The following is a 13,705-nucleotide window of genomic DNA, read 5'->3' on the forward strand; positions in this document are numbered from 1 at the left end:
GACCCGGCCCGAGTCCGGCGATGGGACGTCGGGCCTGCTCCCTTCCCCGCTCGGGCCGGACGGTCCGGGGACGTCCTCCAAGGCGACCGGGAGGGGGCGACCCGCCGGAAGGGGCGGCCCGCGCCCGGGCCTCAGCCGCAGAGGTCCCGGCAGGTGCCCGGGCCTCCGCTACTCCACGAGGGGCCGTGGTCGGCAGAGACGGACATCCAGAGCGCCCAATGGCAAGCCGGTGTCTCCCCGCGCCCGTCCAATCGGTGCTGGCTGCCGGGCCTCCCGACCAATGGAAACACTGGCGGCGGCGGGGCGGGCCGAGGGTCGCCGCGCCGGCAGGCCCTCTTTGCGCACGGGCCGCGAGAGGGGCGGAGGGCTGCTCCGGGCTGCGCTGTCCTCGGGGAGTGAGTCCTGCACCGGTGCGAGCGGAGGCCCCGGGACAGTCACTTGCGCCCGACCGGGGACGCCGCGCGCCGAGGGACCCGGGGACGCCCGTCCGGGGCGGGGGCCGGCTGCGGCGCCGCCCACGCCGCGCTCCAGGTAGGCTCGGGCCGGAGACCGGGGTCGGGGCCGGGATCGGGGCTGCGGGATGGGCAGGGGCCCGAATCGAGGTCCGGGCAGGGGTCAAGGTCGGGGGTCCAGCCCGGCTCTGCTTCACCCGCACCGAGCCCGCTCCGCGGTGCGCAAGACCCCGGACCGACGGGGGCGGGTCCCTTTGTGCGCAGCCTCGGGTTCTGCCTGACCGGCCGTGCGCTTCGGTCCGCGCGCCCCTCAGACCGCGGCCCAACATGAGCCGTGTCCTCCCCCTGCTCGACCGGGCGCCTGGAGCTGGCGCCGCTCAGCCACGGAAACTTTCCATCGGCCGGAGGGGCCCGGGGCAGGGGAACTTTCCTGGGGCGGCGCGCCGCCGGGAAGCACCGGCACGGCCGGGCCGAGGGATGTCCCGGCGCCGCGCTGCTCCCGCCGCCCAGAGGACGAGGGAGGGAACGCTGCCTGGGGTTCCTGCCCGGAGCCCCAATCTGGGTCCCCCTCCTCGCCACCCCTGCGCCCTGTCCCCTGGCTGAGGCGTGTCCCCTCCACTCGTAGTGGGACTCGGCCCAGGTTTGCCGTGGTGTTACCCTGGTCGGGCAGCCGGAGATCCCCAACCTTCCTATTTTAATCTTAAATAATTAAATATTGGGTTATTACAGTATGTCACCGTTTCTAACGTCTGTATAACGTGTCCCAGTGGAAACGGAACTTGGGGACTCCAGCGGCCTTTTCCTTTAGACCCAGGTGTGTTTAGGAACAAGGAAAAGAAAAGAACTGCCCCAAGGGTTTCATTCTTTAGGATCGATTCATTTTATAACCTCTCACTCACACCCCTTTCCCGAGTCACCGAGCAGGGCACACGCCGAGTCAGGGTTTATGAACCCAGGGGGTTGGATGGTGACCGGCTTAGCACCTGTGGGGCAGCCTCCCCCGTGAGGACACACACAGGGCTGCACTGGGAACCTCCACTCCCAGGTCCAGGCTGCCAGAGGTCTGCACACCCCAAGCAGGTCCCACCTGTCCTGGGCTCAGTGTATCTGGATCTGGGACAGTGCTGGACCCACAGCAGTTCCCGAGCTGGACCTGGGGTCTGGCCACAGCGTGTGGGGCTGTGAATTGGGCACTCGTGCTTTCCCCCAGCCTTGCCCTGTCCCATCCACAGTACTCTGTCTGTTCCCTGCCGCCCCATACCCCCAACTCTGAGGTCCACTGGCACCTAGCACAGGGCTGGGCACAGAGCACTTGCTGTGCTCAGGACTCTGGTCCTGGCCTGGGGAGGAGGTCACATAAGCACAACCCGGCCAGCCGTCACCCCATTCTCCTCATGGGCACAAGTGCCTGTTGACCAGGTGCCTCCTGTGTGAGCTGGGCCAGCCCTCAGTCCTGCCAGGTTAGAGATGCCCCCCAATCTGGGCTGTGTGCCTCCCCCAGGGTGGCCCCTCAGGGCTCCCTTTGCATCTCCCAGTTTCCATGGGGGCTGCACCTCCATCCTTCTTTGTGCTGCACAAGGATTCAGGTGGGTTCACTCCCCTTCATCCCAGGAGACAGGCCTGGGACCACGAGCAGTGGGATCCTGCACTTCCAAGAGGAGCCAAGAACTGTAGCGCAGAGGGGGGTGGGGACACCAGGCCCAACAGAGCCTCGGCCAGCCCCTAGCATGTGCCCTGGGCTGGCGTCAGCAGAGGGAGGGAGGGGGCAGAGCTGGGGTGCTGTGGGATGCCAGGGAGGCAGCGAGGGGTTCTGGGACCTTCCCCAGCAGTGGCTCGGGTCGGGGAAGACATCTGTTCCCTTGCTGCCAGCTTCCATCAAGACTAGGATGAGGTCTCAGCCACTCTGCAGGAGCCCCAGAATCAGAGAGTAACCAAGAGAGACTCGGGGTCAGGAATTCCTTCCTGGGGCTTCCCGAATGGGAGAGCTGCACAGCTCAGCCTATTTCACAGGTCGGAAAGAAGAGCCCAGAGCTGGTGGACATCTACATCACCTACAGGGCCCCCAGCCCGGGCTGTGTGTGTGTGAGGCACAGCGCTTACCACTGCCCCAGTGGACCCTGAGGGGCCAGCGGCCTCTAGCAAAGCAGCAACAAGCTGAGTGCAGCCACCAGAGGGCACCCAGGACTGCCATGGCCAGCAAGACTGGCTCCACCCAGCTTCCCCCAGAGGTGGGACCCTTCCCAAGGCACCCGCCAAGGCATCCGCTGGGAGGCTGGAGTTCTGCTTTCTCCAGGCCCCCTGTTCAGGGTGGGGAGCTGGAGAGGGGCAAGGACCCTGGGCAACGCCCCTCAGTACCCTGTGCCCTCACCGCCTCAGTACAGCAGAGGGAGGCCGAGGGCTGGGTGACGGGGTTGTTGAGCACAGGCTCCAGCAGGGACCGTGGAGGTGGGGTCCTCCTTCGGGCGTGTGCCCTAGGCACCTCCCTGGCCCCCATAGGCCATCTTACCACTGCCCAGTGGTCCGGGCAAGGTCTCTGCGTCTGCCACTCAGTGCAGGGCTGTGCCTCTCTCTGCCTCAGTGTCCTCTGTAAAACAAGGGTGCAGCCAAAGTGGTGCCTTTTCAAGATGTGCACAGAGTGACCAGCGGCCTGGAAGGGCACGTCAGGATTTGCTGTGGTGGAGCAGGACTCAAGGCTCGAGTGCAGAGCGAGCTCTCAGTCAGGCCGGCCTGACCCTCACCCGGGCTCCTCACCACCCACTGCGGCCCTGAGCTGCCTGCCCAGCATCCCCCCAGCCTGGGCCCTGTCCCTCCGCCGGACTTGGTTTGTGCACATGGGGGCTGCCTCATGCTGTCAGACATCTGCGGTCTGTGCTGTTCTGGCTCTTGGCCAGCCCTTGCAGAGGCCTCCTGCCCCAGTCGGGGACACAGCAGGCCTTTTCAAGGCTGGGGGTGGGTCCCTTGGCCCCGAGGCTCTTGGTGCAGGGTCCTTGGCCAGGACCAGCTCTGAGGGATGCTAGAAAGGGCTCCCTGAGACAGGTACCCCCACCCTCTCGGCACAAATCCCATCAATGCTTCTACCTTCGTATCTCAGACCTGTCCGTCTGTCTGTCCATGGCTCCAGGGCTCTTATGAGGTTCTGTTCCCCGCACACCCCATCTGTACAGTGCTGCTGAGATGAGGCACCCTGGGGACACAGACTCCACCTCAGGTCCCACCGCCACCCTGCATCCCCAGACCCTCCCTGCCCCCCTGCTCCCACCGTCCTGCAGGAAGCTCCCTCGGGCCCCCTCCCCACCTGCAGCCCTGCAGATGCCCTCCCGCCCCCCACACTGGCATTGACTCCCGGCGCTCCTCTGCATTTGTGGAGTTATTGGCCTGCTGGAGTCCCACGAGGCGGGAACCACGTTCTTCCTGTGGCTGGATTGGGGGGAGTGTGTCCTAGGGGCAGGAAGACCTGAGTTCAAATCCTGGCCCAGCACTGCCTTGCCTGGACCTGGTTTCCCCATCTGTATAATGGTGTCCTGGGCTGACCCCAGGCCCCTAGTGAGAGTCACCGAGATGATGGGGCACAGCCAGCACTGGGGAGAGGCTGGCGGTTATCAGGACTGATAAGAAAAGCACGTGGTTCTCCATGGAACAAGGTCTATGTGAACATTTAAGCCAAAAGCAGACGTGCCCCAGAAGCATCACATTCTAAGCAAAAGCTGATCCCTGAGCCTCAGACCTCAGGGTGGGAGCAGCAGGTCCTGCTGTGGGTGGGGAGGGTGCAGCGGGTGGGTAGACTCCCAACCACGCTTCCCCTCCCAGGTGCTCGCTCACACACGTGTACACGCATGCACACACACGCCTGGCTTGAGCTCCCTGTTCCTCCTTGCCTCTGGCCCTGGCATCTTGATCTCCCCCCATGATCCCACCCTGACTTGAAGCCCCTCCCCGTGATGAAGGGGCTACTGTGAGGCAGAGAGACCCACCCGCAGGCCCGCAAATGAGCCATGTCCACAAAGGAAGGTTGGACAGAAGCTTGGAACAACCTGGTAAACACTGCAGAGCCAAGGGGAGAGAGCTTCTGCCACTGTGATCTCCCGGAGGCGGCCTCCAGCCTGTCTGTGGTGCCCTGTTTTTCATTTTTACAACACAAACACTTTGGCAACATCCCCAGACCTAGACACAAGGAGAGGGAACGTGTCCCCAGACCACTGGCCGAGACAGGAAGCTGCATGGTCCTCGGTCCAGGACTGGGAGGCTGGCTGCTGGCCTAGGAGGGACATGGATGGGGGCTGGCCTCGGGGAGCTTCAGGAGAGGCAGGCAGCCTGTGTCCCAGGGCAAGTGAGGGGGGCAGACCCCTGGGGGCCATGACCCCCTGAACAGGCCAGTGGGATCCTGGTGTGGGAGTTTATCACAGCAGAGCACACCCAACCTCTGGAGAAGGGAGGTGTTATCATCGGCTCAAAATGGCCAGGGTTCTGAAGGATCGTTAACAGCGTAAGCAACGCCCAGGAGGGACCGTGGCAGCCGATGCAAACTGTAGACGTGACAGTCCCAGTGGGGTGGGGGTGAGAACACACACGGTCATGTGCGAGCGGGTCTGTGTTGGAGCACCACCAGACGCCCTTGGGTCAGGGATGACAGTGTCCAGCTGGGGCTCTGGCCCCATGCAGAAGGGACTCAACCCCGCCGGTTGGCTTCACCAGGTGCCCTCTGGTTCCCTGCAGGATGTGGAGCCAGCCGGATGGGTGTCTGAACATGCTGACCTCCTCCAGGGACGTCCCCTCCTCACACGGGTGGTGGGCCGGTGGGTGTGGTCCATGGAGGGATGGACTGTGGCCTGAGTGGTGTGTGCTTCCGGCCAGCCTCAACCCGGGTGGGCACAGGGCCCTGGGCTGGACAAGGCTGGACGTGGGGCCTCCTGCCACCCCTACTTGAGTTCACCGATGGCCTGGGTATGGACCACAGATACCGGCTTGAGGGACGTCTGGCTTGAGGGACAAGCATGCACTGGGGACAGCCCACCAGGACATTAGCTGGACTGGTCCACACCCTCCTTGACTTGGATGCCTGGCACGGCAGTGTCTGGTGTCGCACAGGCCGTCAGATTCGCTCCCGGCTCAGGGTAGTCCCTGCTGCACCAGGGAGGTTGGAGCTGCCAGCCAGGACAGGCAATGGGCCCACATGCTGCGGCTCCTGGAGGAGGGCACTGAGGCCGGGAGGAGGCTTTGTCTGAAAGGGCCAGATGGCCTCTGGCACACACAGCCACCCTGGGCCACCGTTGGAGTGGGGAGGGGCCGTGACTGCTGTGATCATGGCGAGGGCGCTGGTGCTGGCCCTGCTGCGTGGGCTTCTCTGCTCATCACAGCTCCAGGGGCACGAGGCATGGTGCCCAGGAAGTATAGGAGGGACGGAGGCTGAGTGGTCCCTGTGGCCCCCAGGACCCTGTGTGGTGGGAAGTGAGCCCTGCTGGTACCACTCTGTCAGTTTGCTGTGTTGCCTGATTTGCAGAGTGTGGTGGCCACTTGTGCTGCCCCAGTGCGGGAGCCCAGGCCCCAGCCCGGCCCTCTGCCCCTGCCCCGCCCAGCCCCGTCTCCGTGGGAGGCTCAGCCCACCCAGCCCTGTGGATTCTCAGTGTCCCTGGGTGTCCAGCGCGGATGGCCTGGCCCAGCCAGCACCTTACTTGGGTGGTGGTGAGAAGGCAGTGGCTACAGACTCAGGAGCCTCCAGACGCCTGAGTGTCCTTTGCTGAGGGCTGTAAGACAGGAGAGGGCAGGGGACCTGCTCCTTCCTCTTGTGTTCCACAGGACCTCGGGTGTGGCAACCTGCCAGCCAGGCAGGTGGGAGGACCAAGGTCTGGCCAAGCATCTCAGTGGCCAGGCTGCTGGGCCACACGGGGGCTTGTGGATTGGGATGAAGAGGCTCAGCCTGTGTCCAGGGCTTGCTGGGCCAGAGCACCAGGCCTTGGGACGTGGTGTTGCTGGTGGCACAGGTGGCATGGCATCTGGGGCTTAGGGTGGTAGGTGCTTGCCCCCACCCCCCTAAACTTGTGATGGACCACCGTGCCTCAGATTGGCAGGCCAACCAGACACCAAATGGCAGGTAATGGGGTCTGTGGGAGGCTGCCCACCGCCTCGCCTGCTGTGCCTGCCCTTGCTGCTCTTTTCCTGTCCCTGTTTCTCCCTCCTCCCTCGTGCTCCTCGTTTTCTCCCTGTTTCTCTCTGTCCCTCTCTCTCTGCCTCTTCCTGTTACCCCATCTCCTGCGCTTCTCGAGTCTGGTAACGGACTCTTCGTGTCTGCCGCAGGCACTTACGCACAGCCTCACGGGCACTGGTTCCACCAGCCTCACCCGGGCTGAGGGAGGCTGGGCCTCTTGGGGTCGCAGTTGCGCACAGAGTGGGTCCTGCCTTCATCCGTCTTTCTTCAGCCTTTTAATTTTTGCTTATGATGGCTTTCGTGTTCAGAAATTGTTCAAATTTTTCACGTTTTGTGTGGAATCTGTGGAATTCTTCCTCCTTCAATCCTTCTGTTGTTCCATGCGTTGTCTAGCACGTGGCCAGATAAACACACATCTGTCTTCTCCTGTCGCTGTTTCCAGGTCAGCGTCTACACTTGAGATTTCATCCGTCTAGAATTTACTGTGACATAAATGTGAGGCAAGGGCTGAACTGTGTTGATATGGTTGTATCTGAACAGTTTCTTGACTGATGTTTTCTATCACCAGAAACTATAAATGTGACATACCGCATCCTCAGGTTCGAGGTGCCTGTGGCCCTGTTAGAAGATCAGGTCAGGGCCTCCCCTTGACCAGCCTCTGTTCTGAAAAGTCACGGGCGGCCTCGCGCTTGCCCTGCAGATGCAAGTTGGTCCACGCAGTTGGGGCCTCCTCCCTGGGACCCCCGGTGTGCTGGCCTGTGCGCGTGTGCATCCCGCTCTGGTTTCCCCAGGTCTCCAGCCCCCCTGAGCCTCCTTGGTTACTGAGAACAGGTCCCTGCTGTGGGAAGGCCCCTCAGAAGCCCCCACAGTGATCTGGGCCCCTTTGCAGCATCCGGCCTGTGAATGTGTGACTCCCTGTGGCTGGGAGGGCCCGAGTGGCTTTGTCATGCTGTGGGGGGTGAACGGGCCTCTTCCTCTAGGGTCACGGGCTTGGCACCCCCAGGGCCTCCAGTGGCAGCACCACTGGGCCAGGCACACGCATGCCTGTTTGTGTCTCAGTTCAGGTTGGGTCGGCCGGTCCACCTGCCTCACAAGCATCTTGCCTGCGTTGCCAGAGAGCGAGGTGCTGGCCCTCGCCTGTGGGCGGCTCTCAGCCAGGCATCCAGGGGTCTCTGTGATTGGACTCGTGGGTCATTCCCTGGGTGGGGGGGCTCAATATGAGAGGCAGGTGAAGACCACGGCCCCAGGGATGCCCCCAGCCCCTTCCCACTCTGGAGCACATGCTTCTCAGCAATAACATTCTACGAGGCGGAACTTGGGTTCAGACCTGGCTCTGCACGCCCTGTGGGGCTCAGCACAGGTGGCACTTCGCGCTGGCCGCTGTGTTATTGTGCAAGAGCCATGCCAGCTTCTGGCTGTGCCATTCCTTGCTCAGGGTGCCTCCCAGCTGGTGGTGTGACTGCGCTGCGGGGCCCAGGCCACCAGGAGGGACAGTGCCACGCCAGCCGTGCTGGGTGGTCTGTGCAAGCCTGAGGTGGCCACTGGCCTAGTGGCTCTTGGAGCAGCCCCTGCCCCTCAGCTCACCCCTGGGGCCTCTCCCTGCCACGCCAGCCACAGTCAGCTTCTGGCTGTTCCCTGGCTTGCTGTGCTTTGTTCTGCTGCCTGGACTGGACTGTCAGGCCGCTGAGGGGCCTTTCTTCCCCAGGCCCTGGGCGTCCGTCTCCGTCCCTGCGTGACCTTCCACCGGGGCACCCAGAGTCGTCAGTTCCGCCCTGAGTTAGGTCTTGTTCTGTGGGGACACCCCCCTGCAGCTCTGATTTGGGTAGGCTGAGGCCCAGTTTCTTTCGCCCACAGGGAAGGCTGCCCATTGTCAGGTGGGGAGAAGGAGACACCCCGCCCCCCTGGCACATCTTGCCAGGTTGTCGTTTGCAATTGATGAGTTTGGTATTTCAAATATGCCTTTAGTTAAACTTTTTCTTTTCAAAATATTTTCACTCTCCGTGAAATCCTAATTAGGCCATTCATTCATCTGAATGTACTTGCTGCTCTCTGCATTTTGCAAGATAACGAGGCTTCCAGCGGGCTGCCAGCCAGTCCTCCGGGGCCTTTGCTGTGTGCCCTGCAGGGAGAGGCTGGCGCCCTGTGACACCTGCACCCATGAGCCCTGGGCCGCAGTGCCTGCGGGACACCGAGTGTGCAGATGGGGACACTGAGGCCTGGGGTGGCAAATCGTCTCTGACAGCCCGGGAACTTTGCACAGTGTTTCCTTAAGGAAGTAGAGCTGGGTTTACTCTTTCAAGATCCCAAGTTAAGGAAGAAAGGGAAGCACCCTGTTAACAAAGCTGTCAGCTGGTCCTCGCTGTAGAAGAGCTTCTGCAAGCAAGAGACGATAGCTGGGCAGCAGGGTCCTGCAGCTGACATCTGTGCATGGATGACGTCCAGCCCCTCTGGGATGTGGGCAGCTTGGTGGCAGTGTGGACCCTCCTCAGTGCCGCCTTGGGTGTGTCCGGTGCGGGCCAGGCCAGGCGGCCTCCTTCCTGCCCTGTGGAGGGACAGCAGCCTGGAGGCTGGGGCACAGAGCCCAGGGAGAGTGAGTCGTAAAGGCTAGGGTTGACATGACTACAGTCTGCTCAGCTTCTTTCTGGGCAGAAAGCTCAGACCCCAACCCGACCCCGACAGCCCTGCTGGAGCCCTCTGTTGGGGGTGGCTCCTGGCCATTTGCGGGGTCCCTCGGGGACCTCCTGTGCCAGGGGAATTTGTTCCCAGGATCCATTTTCCACCACTCCTGTCTTCCCTCTTGACAACTTTGTGTCCTTTTCTGCCCGTTTGGCAGGTCTGCCTTGGGTTTGCATCCTGCAGCCTGGGGACAGCGTCCCAGCTGCTGTTTAGCTTCCGCCATGTTTTTCTTCAAATCCGCACAGGATCCTCATCACCCATGATCGGTCCTTCTCCTTATAGTTTGTTTCCAGCTCATCAGTTCAAGGCCATCTTTAACCTTTTGAGGGCACATCAGCTGTTCCCTGATGTTTGTGCTGGTAAACGGCAGCTCTCCTGGGTCCCCGGGGGGCAGCAGGGTCTGCCCTGGGCCCTGGGGGCTGGGGCAGGTCTGTGCAGCCTCGGTGTTTCTGTCCAGGGTCCTGGCCCGGCCATGGTCCCCACTCCTGTCACAGAGACACTTTGGTGTGGACTGAGGCTGGGCACCTTCAGGCTGTGGAGCCAGGGCAGGCCCGGCCTCACAGGTCTTGGCGGGGGCAGCCTTGCCAGGTGTTCAGGACAGGAATGCAGTCTGCCCAGAACGCTGACCCCCAGGAGCCTGAGTCCTACCTCCCCCAGCACAAGGACCTGTCAGTAGTGTCAGGTCACCTACCATCCATTTTCTGGGGCAGGTGAGGCCCCACAGGGCAGCCTGGGTGCCTCTGGGGGTGTGTGTGCATGACTTTGTGGGTGGCTGCATGCGTGAGCCTGCGGGTGGATTTAAGGAGGTCCCCAAATTGTCAGCATACCAGCTGCAGTGTTCTGCGTCCTGGCGGGGGCAGGGCACACAGACAAGTCCGATTCCCAGCAGGCTGTCATGGTATGTGGTGTGGGGGGGTGGGGAGCCAGGCAGGGACACTGTGGGGCCCAGAGCCTGCACTGGGTAGGGGTGGGGTGAAGCCCCCTGCCCAGTTCCACTGGGTCATCATTTGCATATAAAAGGCAGGACTTTGCTGTCTGATGGAGGCTGGTGGTGTCTGGACCTGTGTGCCATGGGCACTCCCGGGCTTCAGGAGCACTGAGTTGGCTCCCAGGCAGGTGAGGCGTTCTGGAGCAGAGAGACTGGCATCCAGCTCAGCTTCTGGGAGAGAATGGGAGTTCCCAGGGGCCCTGGGAGGAGCCAGTGCTGGAGGCCACACAGGACCCTGGGCAAGGGCAGACCAGAGGGGACCTGGCTCTTTGATGCTGTGGCTCAGGAGCAACGATGGAACCTCCCTCCACAGGGCATGCTCTGGTCTCTTCCCTGCACTCCCCTTTGATCCATCCAGGGCCAGGTGGCCACAGCTGCCCTGCCTCTACCCTTGACAGCTGGAGGGTCTTCCTGACACCTGTCACCCCCTGGGCTGTGGGTACTGTGCCTGCAGGGCCTGGAGTCTCCCTGCTGGACCCCGGTGTTCCCGATGAGGGAACAAGGGACCAGTTTCTCACTCACACTTCCCAGGGAACCTCCTTCTGGAAGCTGAGCCCTAGGCCCCATCTTCCTGGATGGCGAAGGCCCAGGCTGGGCTCTGTGGGGAGGTGGACCTGGTATTGCTGACGATAGTCTGTGCAGGCCCGTCCCAGTGCCCAGAAGTGTCAGCAGCTTGCAGGAATGCTGGCGGGGAGGCAGGCGGTCGGGGTGTGGGGGTGTGAGACGGGGCCTCCGTGGGGTGCAGGGGTATCTCATCTGCTGACCATGAGGGGCACTGCCATGTCAGGGTTGGCCCCTTGGCAGCCCCCCACCCCCGGGCCCTGCGTGGATCTGCCCACAAAGGGGCAGATCTCTCCTGGGGCCTGCTGTGCCTCGTGCTGCCGCCCGGGGGCTGTGACCCCCAGCCTGGGGGCTTAGTTAGCAAAGCCGCAGTGGGTCACATTGAGGTCACTTGGGGAGGGCTGCCCGGCAGGGCGCCCAGCATGTGAGGGCACTGCAACGTGCCTGGTCAGCAGTGGCCAGGGTGGCATGGGCCTGCAGACTGGGACAGGGAGGGGCTCCATGGCTGCGGTGAGCCTCCCTGACTGCGGGGCCGGGGCACAGATAGGGCAACACTCTGCGGTGGGGGCAGGGAGCTCTGCGCTCGGTCCCTGTCACTGTGCCCTGGACCCACATTGCCCTCAGGGTCCCATCTCCCAACCCCTGGAGTGAGCCCAGCCACAGCGAGGTTCCTTCTTGCCCAAACCTGTCCTGAGGTCCTGGCTGCAGCAAGGCTACCCCAGGCCACCCAGCTGGCTGGCTGTGTTCCCCCAGGGCAGGCACGCGAAGATGGGGGGCCCTGCAGCAGGGCAAGGCAGGCCCGGATACATGGGCAGCCCCTCAGCAGGCCTGATGCCAGGCCGCGCCATCTGACCCGCTTGCCTCCTGAGGGCTCCCTGTGCCTGCTTCCCACCCAGTCCTGAGTCTGGTTTCCCGTCTGGCAGGGAGTTTCCCCACTGCCAGTGCCTCTTCCACTTATCCAGGGAGAGCATGTTTCTTGTCAAATGGCGGAAAGGCCGTGGGAAGTCCTCAGGCCCCCACAGAGAGCCTCTCCTGGGGCCCTGGGGCTCATCCCAGAGACCCTTCCGTGGGCAGCTGGGCAGGTGGTGCTGGGGTGGGTGTCTCAGCCCCTAACCACCAGGCTCTCCTGCTTCATCTTTCTTGGCTCTGCAACCTTGGTGGGGGCTGGGCTGACGAGCCACGTCTTGCCCCCCAGAGACTTACTGGCCACAGGCTCCCAGGGGCTGAACCCCCACTGCCCCTCAAAGGGGCTTTGTGCCACCACAAAGAGGCTCTGTCCCTCAGAGAAGCTTGGGTGTTACCATGGTGACAGAGGGGGCCTGGGAAGAAGGGGTCCAGCGTCTTGAGGGAGAAAGGGTGTTCCAGGCACACGGCACTGGTGCACACAGGCCACCGGCCCTCAGCCTGACCGGACAGCTGCCCCACCTGTGCCTTCGGTGGGGGGGTGGTCCTCGGGGTCTCATGGACCCCTTGGCCCCTGGGTAGGAGCTGGGCTCCCAGGCCCCGGTGCCAGTTAGATCCGTCGGGTTTGGTCCCAGCCTGGCTGTGAGCCTCAGGCTCCGCCTCAGGAACGCCTTGGCTCCTGTGCCCACCCCAGAGCACGGTGGGGTGGGGCTCTGAGCCTGGGCCCTCAGAACTGCCCCCTCGCTGCTCTGCTCTCCCTGAGATGGAGTGGGGGGTTGGGGGAGCCACCTCCCAAAGGGACCCTAGTGGGAGGTATGGAGGCAACAGGCCAGCCCACCCCACACAGTGGGGCACCTTGGGGTTCCCCAGCCTTATGCCCGGGCTCCCCTATTGTGGCCAGGCTGGAGTGGGTAGGCTGCTGGTGTAGGCAGAGGGACCACCAGCCCCAGCCCTCCCTGCCCTGCCCTTGGGGTGCCCCTGGGCTGGCTGCTGCTGTAGAGACTGTGGAGGAGGTGGGTCCTCGCTGCCCAGACCCCACACTTGGAGCCTGTCAGGCATTGCCCTCTGGCTGCAGCTGCAGCTGGAATCTGGGTCAGGTGCAGGAGGGGCAGCCTAGGGCTGGGGGACTGCTGTCTATTGCCATCCCACAAGTCCACCCAGAGAGGCAGGGAACCCGGAGACTTGGAGCAAGTGTCTGTGACCTGCCCTGGCAGGAATCTCAGACTGAGACCCTTTGGCGGCCTCTGGTGGGGGCTCCCTGTGGCTCAACCCCTCCAATTAGGAGGGGCAGCAGCTGGATGCTCACCTACACCTGGCCCACCCTCCTGCCAGGGCGAGGCCTCCTCTGCCATGTCCAGCCTGTAGTTACCTGGCCGTTTCCCAGCCCTGGCCCTGGGCCCAGCCCCAGGCCCTTAGCTCCCAAGACCTCAGGCTCCGTGGGCTCCCAGAAGTGTCCCTGCCTTGACCTGGCTCCGAGCCTCCTGCATCAGCCTCCCCATAGCCCCTGGTCCTCCTGGACCACCAGTCCAGCGGCTCCTGCCCTGGGGCTGACCAGTGCTGCCAGGGACCTGGCTCTCCCTTAGCCCAGGGCGCCCCATCAGTGCAGGGCAAGAGCCCCTTGGGAAGAACCGCCCAGACCGTTCCCCCTGCACAGAGTAGTTGTACTCTGTGTGGTCAGTGGGTGCTGCTGGGTGTCCACAGGGACGGTTTGGGGGCAGGAGGAGGTCACTGAGGGGCCATCCCTGTCCACCTCCCACCCCCATGGTGTTGGGTCCAGGTGGCGATAGGGTCACCTCCTCTGCTAGGGAAACCCAATTTCCAGGCTGAATTCTGTTACAGTTCTCCCAGCTCCCTGAAAACCTAGCTGCTTCCCTCAGGTGGCGGGCGGCAACGCCCAAGCCCCTGGGGAGAGTTCCCTGGCCTCGCGCTCACTTGCCTGGCCTGCTGGGGTGGGGGAGGGGCACCTGCTTTCCCATTTCTTAC

General features: G+C 63.2%; 1 protein-coding gene across 1 annotated transcript in view; it reads left to right on the plus strand.

Annotated features, from left to right (window-relative positions):
• The first annotated feature begins 389 nt into the window (after positions 1 to 389).
• Positions 390 to 13,705, plus strand: part of ARVCF (ARVCF delta catenin family member) — a 36,603-nt gene continuing 23,287 nt past the window's right edge. Inside the window, exon 1 of the mRNA XM_029219048.1 lies at positions 390 to 531. The gene's annotated coding sequence lies outside the window, so the exon portion shown is untranslated. The remainder of the gene's footprint in view (positions 532 to 13,705) is intronic.

Source organism: Monodon monoceros, unplaced genomic scaffold, assembly GCF_005190385.1.
Source record: "Monodon monoceros isolate NGI ecotype Baffin Bay Population unplaced genomic scaffold, NGI_Narwhal_1 Super_Scaffold_1, whole genome shotgun sequence".
Classification (NCBI taxonomy): domain Eukaryota; kingdom Metazoa; phylum Chordata; class Mammalia; order Artiodactyla; family Monodontidae; genus Monodon; species Monodon monoceros.